This window comes from Mirounga leonina, unplaced genomic scaffold (genome assembly GCF_011800145.1).
Source record: "Mirounga leonina isolate KUSES-001 unplaced genomic scaffold, KU_Mleo_1.0 Mir_101595, whole genome shotgun sequence".
NCBI lineage: Eukaryota > Metazoa > Chordata > Mammalia > Carnivora > Phocidae > Mirounga > Mirounga leonina.
In genome coordinates, this window is record NW_023270158.1 from 8,699,378 (window position 1) to 8,720,897 (window position 21,520).

At 36.6% G+C, this 21,520-nt stretch overlaps 1 long non-coding RNA gene across 1 annotated transcript in view; it reads right to left on the reverse strand.

The window, feature by feature from the left end:
- Window positions 1–21,520, reverse strand: part of LOC118007710 — a 621,984-nt gene that overhangs the window by 60,618 nt on the left and 539,846 nt on the right. The window contains exon 3 of the long non-coding RNA XR_004678464.1: window positions 4,368–4,460. This is a non-coding gene — a long non-coding RNA (uncharacterized LOC118007710). The remainder of the gene's footprint in view (window positions 1–4,367; window positions 4,461–21,520) is intronic.

Genomic DNA, 21,520 nt, shown 5'->3' on the forward strand with positions numbered 1-21,520 from the left:
GATAAACCAGGATAATCTTCTTATCCCAAAACCCTTAGTCTTAATCCTATTCTCAAAGTCCCTTCTGCCATATAAGGTAACATATTCATGGGTTCTAGAGATTAGGACCTGGACATCTTTGAGGGACCACAAATACCATCAAAGAATTTTATATTAAATCTGATGGATTTGATTTTTGCCACTGGACTGTATTTCTAGTAAACTAATACATGATATAAATTATGTTTTAATATGTGTGATAATCCATTCCTATTGAACAGAACAAATTACACTTTCCTCAGCTTTGCCCAAACCTGTGAACTTAAACCTGATGATTCCTGAGCTAGCCCTAAATAATGCTGGAGTGTTTCAAAATCTCTTACCTAACATCAAAAAAAATTAAAAGCAAGTGATTTTTATCATAAGCTGGACATATCTGGGAGGAACTTTCTATTTTCTTTTTTTTTTTTTTAAAGATTTTTATTTATTTGACAGAGAGAGACACAGCAAACGAGGGAACACAAGCAGAGGGAGTGGGAGAGAGAGAAGCAGGCTTCCCGCCGAGCAGGGAGCCTGATGCGGAGCTCGATCCCAGGACCCTGGGATCATGACCTGAGCCGAAGGCAGACGCTTAACGACTGAGCCACCCAGGCGCCCCAGAACTTTCTATTTTCAACACATACTTTGTACCGGGTTCCGCCTAAAAAAATAGGATTCCTGTATGTCATTAACATGACTCTTTTTCCCCTGACCTTGCCATGTTAGCCCAGGCCACTTGACTTAGCTCTAAGCCCTGGTTTTCTGATTTGTCTCTCAATCCCCTTGCATTGATCAGACTGCTGGCTGAAAGGTGACATCCTCTCTGACTGGTGCGAACTCCTCCAACTGTGCTTGTGTTCCAGGCAGTGGTCAGGTCCCCCTCCAACTGAGATGGACAATACCCAACCATAACCCAGGACTCTCAGCTCCAGGAGGGCCACTTACTCAAGACACCTGGTGCTATGCCTAACCACTTAGTGATGACAAACAGGACCTAAATTGGTCCAAATTCCCAAATTTCACAGTACTATGACTCGGTCTGCTCCTGAAACCCAAGTCCATGCTTACTCTTGATCTCCCTTAAAGGCTCCACCATTCATCCATGCTCAAGTTAAAAACCTGAGAGTAATTTTCAATTCCATTATGCCTTTATCTCCCACTTTCAATCACCATAGTGTGCTGGTTACCCTAAGATAATGGGTAAAGAAGGAGTACTGGATTTGGCAGGGGAAATAAGAGCTTCTGTTTTAGAGGAAAAGCCCAACTTTCAATACCAGCCTTTCAGAAATGCTCACCAATGAAGCTGCCCCGGGCCAGGGGAGAAGTTTCTTTATAACATCTGGAATTAATAGAGACTTCTATACTTCTATTGAGATTTGAGAGCTCTAGTTCTAGAAGAAAGAATATTAACCTTGGAGTCTTAAATATCTGGTTTCCTATCCAGGGTCTGCTACTTACTTTGACAAATGTTTCAACTAAGAAATGCAAATAGCACCTACCTCATGTGGTTATTGTGAAAATTAAATGAGATAATGAGTATGAAGGTACTTTATAAACTGCAGATGTCAGCTGTTACCTTTATGATTATCCTACTAATGCCCCGCTATCTCCATTGCAGCAAATATTACAACTGCTCAGGGCGTGGAGGGGAATATTTTAATGCTAATCATTCAGACTCATTCATGGGACCATTTACTTTTGTTTTACTATGTTAGCAGACATCATTTCATTCTAATCTTGTCTATCAAATTATATTTTGGACAATGTTCAGTCTAATCGAACCTGCCAATATTAGGCTTGGCTCTACTTAAAGATTCATTCAACTACCTTCTCCAAGAGCACAAGCCAACATTTGTGCATATTTGTATCATAAATCATACACTAACAAGATGCCAACGGCCGTCACCTCTTTTATTAATCAGTCTCCGATTCCCAGGAATGAATTAGCCCCTTCTTTCTCTATTTTCCATCATGTGTTGCCAATACTATTATAGCATTTACAATATGGCATTGTACTGCTGTCTTTGACCTTCTTCTCTATGAGATTGCAAGCAACTTTAGAATGGAGATTTAGTCTGTATTCTCATTTGCGGTACACAGTAGATAACTAATACATGTTTATTGAAGCAAAGGAAGAAGTATATGACAGCCAGGCTATAGAGGACTTTGCCCCTTATAGAGCTACATTACTCTAGCATACTTTAGGTGTTCAGAGATTTCAAATAAAGGAGAAACAAAGTAACGAAAAACTATTCTTTCCAAAAATTTCCAATTAATCTTTCTATAGCATGTTTAAAAGGTGTTATTTGTTGTTTGTAAGTGCAATGTAAATTAGATTAATTCTTCCAAACACTTCACATTAGAGATATGTGGAAGAAGCAGTTCCATTATCTCAGCCCCTAAATGTAATGTTGTGTGCCTTCTGGAGAAGGGGACAGCCTGGGCTTTATTCAGAGAAGAAATTCAGTATTACAAATAGAACATGGATGTGTTGATGTAAGGGAAGATCAGACAGGGAGAAGTCTTTCCCATTTAGAAAGTTGCTCCTACCAGTATTTTAGTTACATATTTTCAAAATTATAACATCATCTACAATGTTATATGTTCTTAGTTCATCTTAATATTTTAGTTAAAAATAAGCCATGTAACCCCAGGATAAAATACAAAAAAAAAAAAAAATTCTGTGCTGCAGGTTGCTGTTTTTGAAAGCACTGTTACCAGTGGAAAGTAAGATCCTCCTGAGCCAGATGTGAGTGCATCTTCAGGTTTCCAATGACCACCAAATTATACTTTATTCTCATACTTCTCAAATTTTAATATGTACACAAATGCCCTAAGGGTCTTGTTCAAATGCAGATTCTGATTTAGAAGGTCTGGGACAAATCTTGAGAGTCTGCAATTCTAACAATTTCCCAGGTGATGTCCAAGCTACTGATCTGCTGACCAAATCTTGAGTAACAAGGTTCTAGTAGACACTATGAATTTAAAAATTCACCATCATTGAAATTTCCAAGGTAAACTGCCACTGTATTTCCCCTATGCCAGTAAGTATGAAGATTTTCCCTATTAACATCTTTTACTTAAGAGAATAACTGCTTTAATAAACAGCCTTGAAACAGACTGAATCTTTTAGTTAGCATGAATTTAATCACTATATGAATTGTGGCTCATGCAATGATTAAGAAATGATAATGTCTTTGGCAGATAAGTTTAAGCTAAAATTTCCCTTTAAAATTCCTTTCTCTATGATCCAATTCACATGTGGCTTCTGAGATACCTTACTAAAGGTACAGTCTGGTAGTGATGCACTGTAGAGCCCGAGTCTTAACCCAGAATCAAAACTGAAATGCCCATAATGCATAGGAATAAAACAGATGGTGATCTCATGGGAAAATCTCCTAGTAATGAGATAGCTCTTGGGATAATTTGACTGACCAGAAGAGCCAATCCATTCCTTAATCAGAAATGACAAATTGAAGAGCCTTAAAAGTAAAAGAGGATGTGTTTTTCCAGTGCTTGCCATATTAGATTTTAGCCATGCCCTACAGTTATAAAACTACATCCTCATCAATCCATGGAAACAAAATCACTTAATTTGGCTAAGGATTCAAGAGTATAATTTTTAAACCAAAATGGTAAAACTACACTCATTAGACAGTATAAATTCTTCCATGGGAGTATTCAAAATCTGTCAGCCCTCACACTCAATTTGAAAAACTTCCCACTGTCACTAATCCTCTTTGTTCTCAGTTTCATGTCTGCCTTAATCAGTTGACATACTGTATAAAGTTGTGCATAAACTAAATTTCAATTACAGAAATCTTATTTTAATTCCAAATAAGTTACTGTTTTCTGTGAGGAATTCTATGTCAAGAATTAAATCATCCCCAAATACCTCCTAACATATATTTTGCAAGTTCCATACACATGTCTCATTATTTTAATGCAGAATATATCTGTACTTTCACTTTACACATGACCCAAATATCTATTTTAATTTGACAAAGGAAAACTAACATCCATGGTATGGGGAGGTACCTGGGGCTACCAAGAGAAGGAAGTGGTTACCAAAAGCAGGACTGGAAGGGCAGGGAGAAGACATCAACCACGAGCAAGAAAAGCATTTGTACAGAAGGGCCATTCTGTTCCCTGTAATACAGGTGTAGAGTCACTTCCCTCCCACTGGCCAAACCCAATCCCAGTTGGTAATTTCCAAAGAGGTCAGACTCCTAAAAGAGCAGGGTAGAGAAGTTGGAGATGGAACTTACAGGGCCCTAAAGGAATACTAGGCATAGTGGAAAGTAAGGGAGCATACAGCAAATCAGGGAATTAAAGGAAAATTCACTTACTGAATGTTGAGACCACTAATCTCTCTGCCATCAGCTCCAGAATTTCAGCAGCCAAGCTTTGATGCTCCAAGAAAGAGACTGGATGGTTCATCTCTGGAGAATAAACATAAAATGAAAGGCTAGATTAAAAATTTAGAAGATAAAATGAAGAAAAATTTCCAAAATGTAAAGCAAAAGACAGAAATGAAAAATGAAAGAAAAAGGGAAGTAAAGGATCAAGCCTTAAGTTCCAACCTTCAATATGACTAATAGTAATAGAGTTCCAGAAAGAGAGATGAGAAAACATGGAGAGAAAGCCAGCAAAAAAAATACAGAATTTTCCAGATGCATTTCCAGATTGAAAGGACTCACTAACTACCCAGAATAATACATTAAAGCAGGCCCTCACCAAAGAAGCACTGGCATGGAATTTAACAACACTGGGACAAAGTGAATATACTACAAACTTTGGGAGGGTGGGGAAGGGAAAGCAGGTTACATACAAAGGATCAGAAACTGGACCGTTGGGGTACCTGGGTGGCTCAGTCAGTTAAGCATTTGACTCTTGATTTCTGCTCAGGTCATCATCTCAGGGTTGTGAGACTGACCCCTTCATGAAGCTCCACACTCAGCAGGAGTCTGCTTGATATTCTTTCTCTTCCTCTCCCTCCACCCCTCCCCCACCTCAAATAAATAAATCTTTAGAAAAAAGATATCAGACAGTTTCTGACTTTTTAACAACACAAAAAGCTAGAAGGCAATGGAGCAACACCTCCAAACTTTTTTGGGAACATTATATCCAAGCTTTAATTCTATACTCAGCCGAACTATCAAATAAAACCTTTTTCAGGTATGCAACATCTCCAAATGTTATCTCCTGGCTTCCCTTTCTTATTTAGCTACCAAAACATGTGTTGTACCAAAATGAAGGGTGTAAACCAGAAAAGAGGAGGAAATACAATGCAGAAAACCTGGATCTCGGGAACACAGGTATCCTGGAATGACAGACATGTACCACTCATGGAAAGTAGTCCAATTTGGAACTGAACTAAATAGCTGATATATTTCAATGCACTAAGGCAAGATTTAGATAATTTGGGAAAGGAGCTGAACTACTGACAAGTGCACAAAAAGTGAACTAATTAAAATACAAGGTAATTATTAGCTTCAGGGGAAAATACATTGCAAGAAATGGAAAAAAAGACTCACAATATATTATGCAGTTCAGTTACAGATAGTGTTTACATAGTTCAACGTAAACAATGAAAGCTGCATCAACTTACACTATGATATAACTGTAATAGGAGAACAGACAGACAGCAAATCTGAACGTGTATGGATGGAGAGAAATGGAAACTAAATCTTCATTTTCCTTTCTGGGATGTCAACCAATAATATTCAAATCTGGGAAATTAACAAGCAGAAATAAAAATATGTTATTTAGAGAAATGCAGATAAATGCCCAAAGGTAACAGCTGAAAGATGATTGTGTTTTTCTGTAATTTGTATAGAATATGTGGAAATAGATTTCTTTCTGCATTAAAGACTTTAGTGAAAATTTTTAAATGAATTTGAATTATAAAAGTAATTTCAAAATTTAAAGGTTAAATGCTCCTAAAAATGTGTTTCTGTCATTTTGAGGTATGATACCTCACAAATTGCAGCATGCAATTTTTATCTTTCTTTTCATGATTATTTTTAAATTTGTTTACCTGCAATGTTTGTTATAGTTTCATAAACATGATTACATGTTACAGAAAATGATTCTGCCTGTTACTTTGTTTAATAAAACATGAGTGAAGAACCTAGATGCATCTTTGAGAATTTCTGCTCTTATTATCATATTGATTAATCTCTGTACCAAGGTTATATTATCAAGATTGAAACTACTTTTTTAAGACTGAAACTACTTATAAAAATAGGTATCACTCCAAAGACTTCCAGGGAAGACGGCAGAGTAGGAGGACCCTAAGCTCACCTCATCCCACTGATATAACCAGGTAACACCCACATCAGTGTAGATAGCCCAGAAAATGCCATGAAGACTGGCAGAATAGACTCCCCATAACTAAATGTAGAGAAGAGGTACATCGAAGAGGGTAGGAAGGCCAGTGATGTGGTGGGGAGCTAAATGGACCCATGAGACTGTGGGAGGGAGGGATGGTGCAGGTGCAAAGAGGGGAAAGGATGAGACCACATGCCAGGCACCCCAGACACAGGGGACCCACAGGGGAAAATGAATTCCCATAACATCTGGCTTTGAAAATCAAAGTGGAGCTTAACAACTAGAACTTTAAATATCAGCTGGCTGGGCTTTGAGAGAGCCTGGAGAGCAGAATCACAGCCCTTAAAGAGACAGCACAACAAACAGCCCTGCTGAGATCCAGCACAGAAACAGCAGTTTGAAAAATGCCTGGGTGGAAGGGAGGCTTATTTATTAATCTCAGAGTATGTGCTGGAGGTTCAGGGATGTTTGGGGGGACTTCTCAATGAACAAAAGAGCTGGTAGGCACCACTTCCCACACCCACCTCTCAGCCTAAATACAGAGACACCTGTGGGAACCAGTAGCAGGAACCTTCTTCACCTCACTTGCTAACAGTGAATGTCCCACCCCCCACATTACCTTGCAAATACACCCCCTCCAACATCCCTTTGGCCAGAGCCCATCCAAAGCAGTGCCACAAGCCTGGCACTGGGCAAGCAGCCATGACAGGGGTCAGCACCACTCCAAAGAGACTCCTGCCGCAAGGAGAGGGGAAGAAAACCACACAACCCAGTCCAGCTGTGGCACCAGCAGCAGTCTTGGGGCAGATATCTGGTCTCACTGCAGGCCTCAATAACCAATGAAAGTTTCTCAGGGGACAACACAGAAGCGCCCTACAGTTTGGTGCTACTGCATTTCTGGCAAATGCCTGGTCTGACTCAACTCAAGCTAAAGGCAGCCCCACACTGGCCCAGTAACAGCACAGGGACCAAACTCTGCCCATCACAGGTAAAGAGAGCCATTGCAGACAACTGGACTGAAGGAAAAAGTGGCTCAGTCACAACAGTAAGAAACACACAACACACAAAGGAGACACCTCTGAAGCACCAGGCTCTGGTGAATAGGAGACACTTCACTGCAGGGCACTACAGGACCACTCCTTCTTAAGGGCACTACTTTCAAGAGCAGGAAGCCTAGGTCATTTTCCTAAAACACAGAAACACACCCAGAGAGTTAAACAAAATGGGGAGACAGAGGAGTATGTTCCAAATATAAGTATAGGACAAAATCACAGCAAGAGAGCTAAACAAAATGGAGATAAATAATACGCTTCATAGATAATTTAAAGGAATGGTCATAAAGATAATCATTGGACTTGAGGAGTGAAAGACCTCAGTGAGACCCTCAATATAAAGACCGAAAACATAAGAACCAATCAGAGATAAATAACTCAATAACTGAAATTTAAAATACACTAGATGGAATGAATAGTAGACTTGAAGAAGCAGAAGAAAGAATTGGTGACCTGGAGGACAGAGTAATGGAAAGCAATCAAGCTAAAAAGAGGAAAGAAGAAAAAAAAAAAACAATAAAAAATGAAGAGACTTAGGGAACACAGCAACACCATCAAGCTTCACAACATTCATATTATAGGGATCCCAGAAGGAAAAGATAAAGAGAAGAAGCAGAAAATGTATTTGAAGAAATAATAGCTGAAAATTCCTGAATCTGAGGAAGGAAACAGAAATCCAGATCCAGGAGGCACAAAAAGTCCCCAACAAAATCAACCCAAGGAGGTCCACACCAAGAAACACAGTAATTAAAATGGCAAGAAGTAGTGACCAAGAATTTTAAAAGCAGCCAAAGAAAAAAAAATAGTTATATAAATGGGAAACCCCATAAGACCATTGGCTAAGTTTCCAACAAAAACATTGCAGGTCAAAAATATATGAGTGTCATGATAAAATCAGAGTGAAAAAAAAAAAAAAACCCATAACCAAGAATACCTTATCCAGCAAGGCTATCATTAAGAAGAGAAGGAGAGAGAAGAGCTTCCCAGATGAACAAGAGTTAAAGGAATTCAACAACACTAAACCAGCCCTACCAGAAATATTAAAGGGGACTCTGTGTGAAAAGGAAAGACCCTTGGCAGAAGTAAAAAAAAAAAAAAGAGGTAGGAAGCAAAAAAGCGATAAAATTAAGTATAAAAATCAGCCAATGGATCCACAAAATAAAAGGACATATGGTATGACATCACAAACATAAAACACAGGGGGAGAAAAGTTAAAAATGCATTTAAACTAAAGTTTACATCAAGTTAACATAGACTGCCATATGCAGAAGATGTTATATAGAAAGTGAAAGGTAATCTGAAATCAAAAACTGGCAATAAATATTCACAAAATAAAGAGAAAGAAATCCAAGTACATTACTAAAGCCAACAAAGTATGATAGAAGAGAGCAAGAAAGGAAACAGAGAACTACAAAAACAACTAAAAAATAACAAAAAGGCAATAAGTACATACCAACCAATTACTTTGAATGTAAATGAACTAAATGCTCCAATTAAAGGACATACAGTAAAAGAATGGATAAAAATGCATGACCATCCATACACTGCCTACAAGAGATTCATTTCAGATCTAAAAAAGACACCAGCAGATTGAAAATGAGGGGATGAAGAAACAACTATCATGAAAATGGAAGTGAAAAGAAAGCTGTGGTAACAATATTTATATCAGACAAAACAGACGTTAAAACAAAAACTATAGTAAGAGACAAAGAAGGACACTATATAATAATAGTAGGGGACTTTAACACCACACTTACAACAATGGAGATGTCCTTCAAACAGAAAATCAAAAATGAAACAGTGGCTTTGGATGACCTATTGAACCAGCTGTATCTAACAGATATATTCAGAACATATCATCCTAAAACAGCATAACACATTCTTTTCAAGTGCACATGGAACATTCTCCAGAAAAGATAACATATTAGCCTACAGAACAAATCTCAACAAATTCAAAAATACCAAAGTTATACATCTTTTCCAACCACAACACTATGAAACTAGAAATCAACTGCAAGAAAAAAATTGGAAAGAGCTCAAATACATGAAGGTTAAATAACATGCTAGTAACCAATGAATGGGTCAGCTAAGAAAGAGAGGAAATAAAAAAATACATGGAGACTAATGAAAATACAATAGCCCATAATCTTTGGGACACAGCAAAAGTGATTCTAAGAGAGAAGTTTATAGCAATACAGACCTACCTCAAGAAGGGGGGAAAAAAAAAAACAAACCCTCAAATATACAACCTAATCTTACACCTGAAGGACTTTTAGAAAAAGAACCAACAAAACCCAAAACAAGTAGAAAGAAGGAAATAATATGGATTAGAGAATAAATAAAACAGAAACTAGGGGCGCCTGGGTGGCTCAGTTGGTTAGGCGACTGCCTTCGGCTCGGGTCATGATCCTGGAGTCCCGGGATCGAGTCCCGCATCAGGCTTCCTGCTCGGCGGGGAGTCTGCTTCTCCCTCTGACCCTCCTCCCTCTCATATGCTCTCTCTCTCTCATTCTCACTCTCAAATAAAAATAAATAAAAATCTTAAAAAAAAAAAAACAGAAACTAAAAAAACAATAGAAAAGATCAATGAAATCAGGAGCAGGTTCTTTTGGAAATAAATCAACAAAATTGATAAATCTTTAGCCAGACTCATCAAAAAAAAAAAAAAGATATATAGAGAGCAAACAAAATCAGAAATGAAAGAGCAGAAATAACAACACCACAGAAATATGAAGAAATATGAGAGTATTATCAAAAGTTACATGCCAACAAATAGGACAACCTAGAAGAAATAGATAATATACTAGAAACATATAACCTTCCAAAACTGAAACAGTGAGAGATAGAAAATTTCAATAGACTGATTACCAACAGTGAAATTGAATCAGTAATCAAAAAACACCCAACAAACAAAAGTCCAGGACCAGATGATGTCACAGGTGAATTCTACCAAATATTTAAAGAAGAGTTAATACCTATCCTTCTCAAACTATTCCAAAAATTAGAAGAGTAAAGAAAACTTCCACATTTGTTCTATGAGGCTAGCATTACCCTGATACCAAAACCAAATAAAGATACCATGAAAAAAGAGAACTACAACCCAATGTCCCTGATGAACACAGATGCAAAAATCCTCAACAAAATATTAGCTAACCGATTCCAACAACATATTTACAAAATCATTCACCACAATCAGGTGGGATTTATTCCTGGGATGCAAGACTGGTGCAGTATTTGCAAATCAATCAACATGATACTTCACCTCAACAAGAGAAACGATAAACACCATATGATCCATTTGATATGCAGAAAAGCATTTGATAAACTACATGTATTCATGATAAAAAAATGTCAACAAAGTAGGTTTAGAGGGAACACACCTCAACATAATAAAGGCCACATATGAAAAACCCACTGCAAACATCATACTCAATGGGGAAACACTGAGAGCTTTTCCCCTAGGGTTAGGAACAAGACAAGGATGTCCACTCTCACCACCTCTACTCAACATAGTACTGGAAGTCCTAGCCACAGCAATCAGACAACAAAAAGAAATAAAAGGCATCCAAATGAGCAAGGAAGAAGTAAAACTTTTATTATTTTCAGATGACATGATACTACAGAAAACCCAAAAGATTCCACAAAAAAACTACCAGAGCTGATAAATGAATTCAGTAAAGTTGCAGGACACAAAATCAATGTACAGAAATCTGTTGCATGAGTATACATCAATAATGAAGCAGCAGAAAGGGAAATAAGAAAACAATCCCATTTACAATTGCACCAAAAAGAATAAAACACCTAAGAATAAACTTAACCTAATAGATGAAAGACCTGCACTCAACAACTATAGAACAATGATGAAAGAAATTGAGAACAACACAATTAGAAAGATACTTCACGTTCATGGATTGGAAGAACAAATATTGTTAAAATGTCAATACTACCAAAGCAATGTACAGCTTTACTGTAATCCCTATGAAAATTCCAACAGCATTTTTCAAAGAACTAGAACAAATAATATTAAAATTTGTGTGGAACCACAAAAAGACCCTGAATAGCCAAAAGGATCTTGAGAAAGAACAAAACTAGAGGTATCACAATCCCAAATTTCAAGATATACAACAAAGCTGTAGCAATCAAAACAGTATGGTTCTAGCACAAAAATAGACACATAGATCAGTGGAACAGAATACAGCCCAGAAATAAACCCACATATATATGGTCAATTAATCTTCCACAAAAGATGGGGCACCTGGGTGGCTCAGTCGTTAAGCGTCTGCCTTCGGTTCAGGTCATGGTCCCAGGGTCCTGTGATCGAGCCCTGCATCAGACTCCCTGCTCAGTGGGAAACCTGCTTCTCTCTCCCCCCGGCTTGTGTTCCCTTTCTAGCTGTCTCTCTCTGTGTCAAATAAGTAAGTAAATAAATCTTTTAAAAAAAAACTTCCACAAAAGAGGCAAGAATATGCAATGGGAAAAAGTCTCTTCAACAAATGGTGTTGGGAAAACTGGACAGCTACATGCAAAAGAATGAAACTGGACCACCTTTTCATACCATCCAAAAAAATTAACTCAAAATGGATTAAAGACCTAAATGTGAGACCTGAAACCATAAAATCCTAGAAGAGAGCACAGGCAATAATTTCTCTGACACTGACTGTGGCAACTTCCTTCTAGATATTTCTCCTGAGGTAAGGGAAACAAAAGCAAAAATAAACTATTGGGACTATATCAAAATAAAAAGCTTCTGTACAGCAAAGGAAATAATCAACAAAATTAAAAAACAACCTATGGAATGGGAGCAGATATTTGCAAATGACATATCTGATAAAGGGTTAGTATCCAGAATACATAAATAATTATAAAACCCAACACCAGAAAAACCAAATATTCCGATTAAAAATGGGCAGAGGGCATGAAGAGACATTTTTCCAAAGACAAACAGTTGACCAACAGACAGATGAAAAGATGCTCAACATCACTCATCATCAGGAAAATGCAAATCAAAACCACAGTGAAATACCTCACACCTGGCAGTATGGCTAAAATCAACACAAGAAGTAACAAATGTTGGTGAGGATGTGGAGAAAAAGGAACCCTCTTGCACTGCTGGTGGTAATGCAAACTGGTGCAGCCACTCTGGAAAACCATATGGACATTACTCAAAAACTTAAAAATAGAATTTCCTTATGATCCAGTAACTGCACTATGGGTATTTACCCAAAAAATACAGAAGCACTAATTCAAAGAGATACATGTACCCCTATGTTTATAACAGCATTATTTAGAATAGATAAATTATGAAAGCAACCCAAGTGCCCATTAATAGATGAATGGATAAAGAAGTGGGGAGTGTGTGTGTATGTGTGTGTGACAGAGTATTACTCAGCCACGAAAAAGAATGCAATCTTGCCATTTTCAAAAACATGAATGGATCTAGAAGGTATTACCACTAAGTGAAATAAGTCAGAGCAAGAAAGATACATAGTATTTTACTCATATGTGGAATTTAAAAAAAAAAAAAGAGTAAAGAAAAACCAAAAAACTGACTCTTAACTATAGAGAACATACTGATGGTTACCAAAGGGAAGGTGGATGGGGTGGTGGGTGAAATAGGTAAAGGGGATTAATACTTATCACGATGAGCCCTGAGTAATGTATAGAATTGTTCAATCACTATTATACCCTTGAAACTAACACTGTTGTTTACTGGAATTAAAAAAAGAGAAAGAAAGTAAATGTAATTAAGTGTTCAAAAATAAACAAGTAAGTAGAAATAAAAAACAGCTATTATCCATATTGGAGTAGTGGAACTTTGAAATACCTGGAACTCTGGTATATAATAGATGAAAATTATAAATCTTATTTTCTAAGACTAATGTACTTTATCAAGACTTTAATGACCACATTCTAATAATGACATTTTTCCATGACAATATGAAGAGTGTACTTTAGAATGCTAAATTAAATTCTGTTGCTTCAACATGCCAACACTATAGCACATCAGCAATATAATTTTTCTCCTCCACTTTGTATAATGCCTCCTAAAATTTGTGATAGGAAAAATTTACCTTACCCATTTGAACATTCTCCTAACTAGGAAAAAAGAGGTGGATAATTGCTGCATATTGTTTTTAATGAGTGGATGTAAAATGAGAAGTATGCTGAGAAATATAAAGATTTACCTATAATTCATTTGCACAGTAATTTGAAAAGAACCTTGTCCCATGACTACTTAGAATATGCAAAGTGAATAGGAGAACCAAAGTGGTAAAGCACCATTATAAATTAGTATTTTTCCAATGAAAAATAGTAATATCAGGCTTTTTGATGCATTTAATCTTGAAAACAAGCTTGCAAAATAAGCACAATTACTACAATACCTATTTTATAATGTAACAAACATGGCCAAGTGCAGAAATCTGCCCCACTCAGAAGTTAGAGATGTAGAATGTGAACCGAAGTATCTTTGAGCAGTCTATCCTTTTAGACACTGTCCTAAAATGTTTCATATTTAACTTGTACCTAATGATGAGAGTCAAAGGTACTTTTTTGTGTTGGAAATTTAATATCAGCTGAACTTGTCCTTCATTTATTTTCAATTTCAATGAATTATTTCCAAGCTTTCTAGTCCAAGCCAATCTGGTTTTCTTAAAAAACAAACAAACAAACAAAAAACTGAGATGAAATCAGGAATCAAAAATCTCCCAACAAAGAAAAGTCCAGGCCCATATGACTTGACTGGTGAATTCTACCAAATATTTAAAGATGAATTAATAACAATCCTTAAGCCAAGATGTCCTTCAACAGATCAATGGATAAAGAAGATGGGGTTCATATATACAATGGAATATTACTCAGCCATCAGAAAGGATGAATACCCACCATTTGCATCAACATGGATGGAACTGGAGGGGATTATGCTAAGTGAAATAAGGCAAGCAGAGGAAGACAATTATATGGTTTCACTCATATGTGGAACATAAGGAACAGCTCGGAGGACCACAGGGGAAGGGAGGGAAAACTGAATGGGAAGAAATCAGAGAGGGAGACAACCGTGAGAGACTCTGAACTCTGGGAACCAAACTGAGGGTTACAGAAGGGAGATGGTTTGGGAGATGGGGTAACGGGGTGATGGGTATTAAGGAGGGCACATGTGGTGATGAGCACTGGGTGTTATATGCAACTAATGAATCACTGAACACTACATCAAAAACTAATGATATACTATATGCTGACTAATTGAACATAATAAAAAAATGAAAAAAAAAATCCTTAAATTCTTTCAAAAATTGAAGAGAAACCTTCCAAACTTATTTTATGAGGCCAGCATTATAATGTCACCAGAGCCAGATGAGGACACTACAAGGAAAGAAAATTATAAGCCAATATCCCTGATGAACATATACGTAAAATCCTCAACAAAATACTAGCAATCTGAATTTAACAGTACAGTAAATGATCACCCACCACAATCAAGTGAGATTTATCTCTGATATCTGAGGATGGTTTAACACATGCAAATCAATCATTGTAATATACCCCATTAACAAAATGAAGGATAAAAATCATACGACATGTCAAAAGATGCAGAAAAAGTATATGACAAAATTCAACATCCTTTCATGATAAAAACTCTCAAGTTAGGTAAAGAAATAAGGCAGTTAAACATAATAAAGGCCAGACAAGAAAAATCCACAACTAACATCACACTCAATGCTAAAAAATCAAAAGCTTTTCCTCTAAGATGAAAAACAAGACAAGGGCCCACTCTTGACACTTCTAATTCCACATAGTACTGGAAGTCCTAGTCAGGGCAATCAGGCAATAATAACAATAGGCATCCAAATCAGAAAGGCTGTAGTAAAATTGTCTATTTGCTGATGACGTGATTACAGAGAAAACTCCAAAGATTCTAGCTAAATTCTGTTAGAACTAATAAACTTAGTAATGTTGTAAGATACAACATTAACAAACAACAATCCATTGTGTTTCTATACACTTATAATTAACTATCCAAAAAAGACACTAAGAAAAAAATCCCATTTACAATAGCATCAAAAATAATAAAATACTTAGGAATAAATTTAACCAAGTAGGAAGAAGATCTGTACACTAAAAACTATAAGGGTGCCTAGGTGGCTCAGTTGGTTAAGTGACTGCCTTCAGATCAGGTCATGATCCTGGAGTCCCAGTATCAGTCCCACATCGGGCTCCCCACTCAGTGGGGAGTCTGCTTCTCCCTCTGACCCTCTCCCCTCTCATGCTCTCTCTCACTCTCTCTCTCTCAAATAAATAAATAAAATCTTAAAAAAAAAACTATAAAACAGTGATATAAGAAAACAAGAAAGACACAAAATACATCCTGGGTTCATGAATTGAAAAAAATATTGTTAAAATGTTCATTCTACCCAAAGTGATTCAATGCAATTCTTATCAAAATTCCAATGGCATTTTTCACAGGACTAGAAGAAACAATCTTAAAATTTGTATGGAATCACAAAATACCCCAAAAAACAAAGAGATCTTGAGAAAGAACAAACCTTTCTCACTTGTAAAGAGATACCATAAACTCCATGGAGACAGAGACTCTAAACATCATGGCATTACAATACATATATATGCATTATATATGGTATATATTTAAGTTCCTGATGATCTGTAATCTGATCTGTATTCCGAAGTCTTCATAACTGAAAGTGAAGAAATGGAAAAAGATATTCCATGCAAATGGAAGCAAAAAAAAAAAAAAGCCAAGGTAACGATACTTACATCAGACAAAACTAACTTTCAAACAAAGGCTATAGCAAGATGCAAAGAAGGACATTACATAATTTAAAAAGGACCAACACAACAAGAAGATATAACAATTGTAAATATCTATGTACCCATCATAGGAGCACTAAAATACATAAAGCAAATATTGACAGACATAAAGGGGGAAACTGACAATAATATAGTAATAGTTGGAAACTTTAACACCCCATTCACATCAATGACTAGATCATCTACACAGAAAACCAGTAAGGAAATAGTGACTTTCAGTGATACATTAGACCAGATGGACTTATCAGATATATACATAACATTCTATCCAAAAATAGAAGGTACACATTCAAGTGCACATAGAACATTCTCCAGGATAGATCACATGTGAGGCCACAAAACAAGTCTCTTCAATTTCTTTCATAAGCGTTCTGTAGTTTTCAGAGTACAGATCATTTACCTCGGGCTAGGTTTATTCCTAGGTATGTTTCAGTTTTGGTGCAATTGTAAATGGGATCAATTCTTTGATTTCTCTTTCTTCTGCCTCATTGTTAGTGTATAGAAATGCAACTGACTTCTGTGCACTGATTTTTATATCCTGCAACTTTGCTGAATTCCTGTATGAAAGAAATTGAAGAAGACACAAAGAAATGGAAAAACATTCCATGCTCATGGATTGGAAGAATATTGTTAAAATGTCTATGCTACCTAGAGGAATCTACACATTCAATACAATTCCTATCAAAATACCATCAACATTTTTCACAGACCTGGAACAAACAATCCTAAAATTTGTATGGAACCACAAAAGACCCCGAATAGCCAGAGGAATGTTGAAAAAGAAAACCAAAGCTGGTGGCATCACAAGGCCAGACTTAAAGCTCTATTACAAAGCTGTAATCATCAAGATAGTATGGTATTGGCATAAAAACAGACACATACATCAGTGGAACAGAACAGAGAACCCAGAAATGGACCCTCAACTCTATGGTCAACTAATCTTCGACAAAGCAGGAAAGAATATCCCACGGAAAAAAGTCTCTTCAACAAATGGTGCTGGGAAAATTGGACAGTCACATGTATAAGAATGAAACTGGACTACTTTCTTTCATCATACACAAAGATAAATTCAAAATGTATGGAGGACCTCAGCGTGAGACAGGAATCCATCAAAATCCTAGAGAAGAACACAGTAACCTCTGTGACCTCAACCACATCAACTTCTTGCTAGATTGGTCTTCAAAGGCAATGGAAACAGAAGCAAAAACGAACTATTGAGTCCTCATCAACATAAAAAGATTTGCAAAGCAAAGGAAACAGTCAACAAAACTAAAAGGAAGCTAGAGAATGGGAGAAGATATTTGCAAATGATTTATCAGATAAAGGACTAGTATCCAAAATCCATAAAGAACTTCTCAAACTCACCACCCCCCCCCCAAAAAAAAACAAATAACCCAGTCAAGAAATGGGCAGAAGACATCAGCAGACATTTCTCCAAAGAAGACATCCAAATGGCCAACAGACACATGAAAAAATGCTCAACATCACTGGGCATCAGGGAAATACAAATCAAAACCATGATGAGATACTACCTCACACCATTCAGAATGGCTAAAATTAACAAGTCAGGAAATGACATGTATTGGCAAGGGTGCAGAGAAAAGGGAAACCTCTTACCCTGTTGGTGTAATGCAAACCAGTGCAGCCACTCTTGAAGACAGTAGGGAAGTTCCTCAAAAAGTTAAAAATAGAGCTACGCTATGATCCAGGAATTGCACTCTTAGGTATTTATTCAAAGGATACAAACATAGTGATTCAAAGGGGCACATGCACCCCAATGTGTATAGCAGCAATGTCCACAACAGCCAAAATATGGAAAGAGCCCAGATGTCCATTGACAGATGAATAAAGATGATGTGGTATATATACACAATGGAATATTACTCAGCCATCAAAAAGAATGTAAGCTTGCCCTTTTTTAATTATAATTTTTTATTATGTTATGTTAGTCACCATACAGTACCATCATTAGTTTTTGATGTAGTATTCCATGATTCATTGTTTACATCTAACACTCAGTGCTCTATGTAATACGTGCCCTCCTTAATACCTATCACCATGCTCACCCATCCCCTGCCCCTCTTTAAAACCCTCAGTTTGATTCCCGGAGTCCATAGTACCTCCTGGTTCATCTCCCCCTCTGATTCTCCCCCTTCATTTTTCCCTTCCTTCTCCTAATGTCCTCCATGCTACTCCTTCTATTCCACAAATAAGTGAAACCATATAATAATTGTCTTTCTCTTGTTTGACTTATTTCACTTAGGATAAATCTTGCCATTTGCAAGGATGTGGATGGGACTAGAGGGTATTATGCTAAGTGAAGTCAGTCAGAGAAAGACAATTATCATGATTTCACTCATATGTGGAATTTAAGAAACAAAACTGATGAACATAGGAGAAGGAAAGGAAAAAATAACATGAAAACAGAGAGGGAGACAAACCCTAAGACTCTTAACTATAGGAAACAAATTGAGGGTTGCTGAAGGGGCAGTGCGTAGGGGATTGGGGTAACTGGGTGATGGGCATTAAGAAGGGCACTTGATGTAATGAGTACTGGGTGTTATATGCAAATGATGAATCACTAAATTACCTCTGAAACTAATAAAAAAAACAAGTCAATAAACTTAAGAAGACTGAAATCATATCAAGCATCTTTTCTGACCACAACAATATGACAATAGACATCCATTTTTTAAAGAACTGGAAACAAAACACAAACACATGGAAGCTAAATAACATTCTTTTAAAACACCAATGGGTCGGGCGCCTGGGTGGCTCAGTCGTTAAGCGTCTGCCTTCGGCTCAGGTCATGATCCCAGGGTTCTGGGATCGAGTCCCACATCGGGCTCCCTGCTCCACGGGAGCCTGCTTCTCCCTCTCCCACTCCCCCTGCTTGTGTTCCCTCTCTCGCTATCTCTCTCTCTGTCAAATAAAAAAATAATATCTTAAAAAAAAAAAAAAAACAATGGGTCAACAAAGAAATCAAAGAAGAAATCAAAACATACATAGAGACAAATGAAAACAGATACACAACACTCCACAATCATTTTGAAAATGCAAAGAAAGCTGCTCTAGAAGGAATGTTTATAGCTATAAAGGCCTATCTCAAAAAACAAGAAAAATCTCAAATAAACAATCAAAACTTAAACCTAAATGAACTAGAAAAAGAACAAAGCCCCAAATTAGCGGAAGAAAGAAAATAATAAATATCAGAGCAGACAATACCAAATATCCCCCAAATAATCCCATTTAAAAATGGGCAGAGGACCTGAATAGACGTTTTTCCAAAGAAGAAATACAGATAATGAACAAACACATGAAAAGATGTTCAACATTACTAATCAGGAAAAGGTAAATCAAAACCACAATGAGATATCATCTCACACCTGCCAAAATGACTAGGGTCCAAAAGACAAAAAATGTTAAGTGTTGGCAAGAATGTGGAGAAAAGCTAACACTTGTGCTCTGTTGGTGGTAATATAAATTGGTATAGCCACTCTAGAAAGCAGTATAGAGGTTCCTTAAAAAATTAAAAATAAAATACTATACAATCCAGTAATTCCACTATTGGGTATTTGTCCAAAGAAAACAGAAACATTAATTCAAAAAGATATACGCACTCTGATGTTCATTGCAGCATTATTTACAAGAGCCAAGATATGGAAGCAACCCAAGTGTCCATCAATAGATGAATGGATAAAAAATACATAGTATATATACAGTGGAATATTACTCAGTCACAAAAAAAGAATGAAAACTTGCTATTTGAGACACCATAGATGGACCTAAAGGGTATTATGCTAAGTGAAAGAATTCACACAGAGCAAGACAAATACCATATGATTTCACTGACGTGTGGAATCTAAAAAACAAACAAATGAGCAAACATACAAACAAATAGAAACAGACTTATAAATACAGAGAACTGGTGGTTGCCAGAGAGGAGAGGGATGCAGGGATGGGTGAAATAGGTAAAGAGGACTAATAAGTGTAAACTTCCAGTTATAAAATAAGTTACAGAGATTAGAAATACAGCATGGAGAATATAGTTCATAATATTGTAATAATGCTGTATGGTGACTACCCTTACTGTGGTGAGCACTGAATAATGTTTAGAATTGTCAAATCACTATGCCATACACCTGAAACAAATGTAACACTGTATGTTAACTATAATAAGCTTTGTCTTTATAATTGGCTTTAAAAAGATATTACATATTATAAAAAGTATGATTACTTTGAGTCCATCTATAATTATCTCACTCTGATATAATCATATCCCTAAGAAACAAATTTCTACTCAAACTCTGACTCTAGAGCATGAGTTGTTCTTTACAAAACTCATTGGCAAGATTATCTAAATGACAGAGAAAACTGTTCAATGAACATCATAGTTTTTATTTCATTTTAGTTCCCTGTCTTTAAAAAATAAGTTAGGCATATAGATTGCCAACTGTTCAAAAGATGTTGTTTCCTTCCTTTATATAATGTACAAACTTTTCATTATATTCTTAACATTTTAATCACTCACGTGCTCCAAACAGTTTGAATAAGATGTAGCAGTGTCTATAAAATTTCTAAGACGTATACCTCAGGCATACTTGAAAAAGAGCACACTTTTGATGCTTCACACTAATAATAATTCATACTTGGGAGGCCTCTTTTCAATCTTTTCTATCAGAAAGCTAGAAAAACCTCTGCAGATAGGATGCATAAATTTCCCAAGCCTGTGGGCCCTGTTTCTGAAAGAAGTGGGCTAGGTCTGCTCCCTCCCCACACATGACATTTTTTATAACTCACATCAAGAAATGGCCCCTCAAGCAAAAACTCGCTGTTCTTTAGTGATGCTGTGACACTGCCTAAGAGTTGCCACACTGTGTGCCCAAGGGAGGAGAATTGCCTGGCTTAAGTTATTCCTAGTTTTTGATCATCTACTAAATAAGAGAAACAGATTTGCTAAATAAACTATCACTATAGGAAATCTATTTTTTAATGTGGAAAAAAGCATAATGTTGTTGGCCACTTCAAAATGAATGTTCATTGGGCCAAAATTCATACATGGAGTATTTCTTAAACAACTCCTTCACGCCTAATGGCTTTTCCAAAAGTCTATGTTTTCATCTGGGAGTTTTCTGTATTATCTTTGCAATTTTCATGTAAATGTAAAACTCTAAAATAAAAAGATTATAAAATCTATTTTTAGGGCACCTGGGTGGCTCAGTTGGTTGAGTGACTGCCTTCGGCTCAGGTCATGAGCCTGGAGTCCCTGGATCGAGTCCCGCATCAGGCTC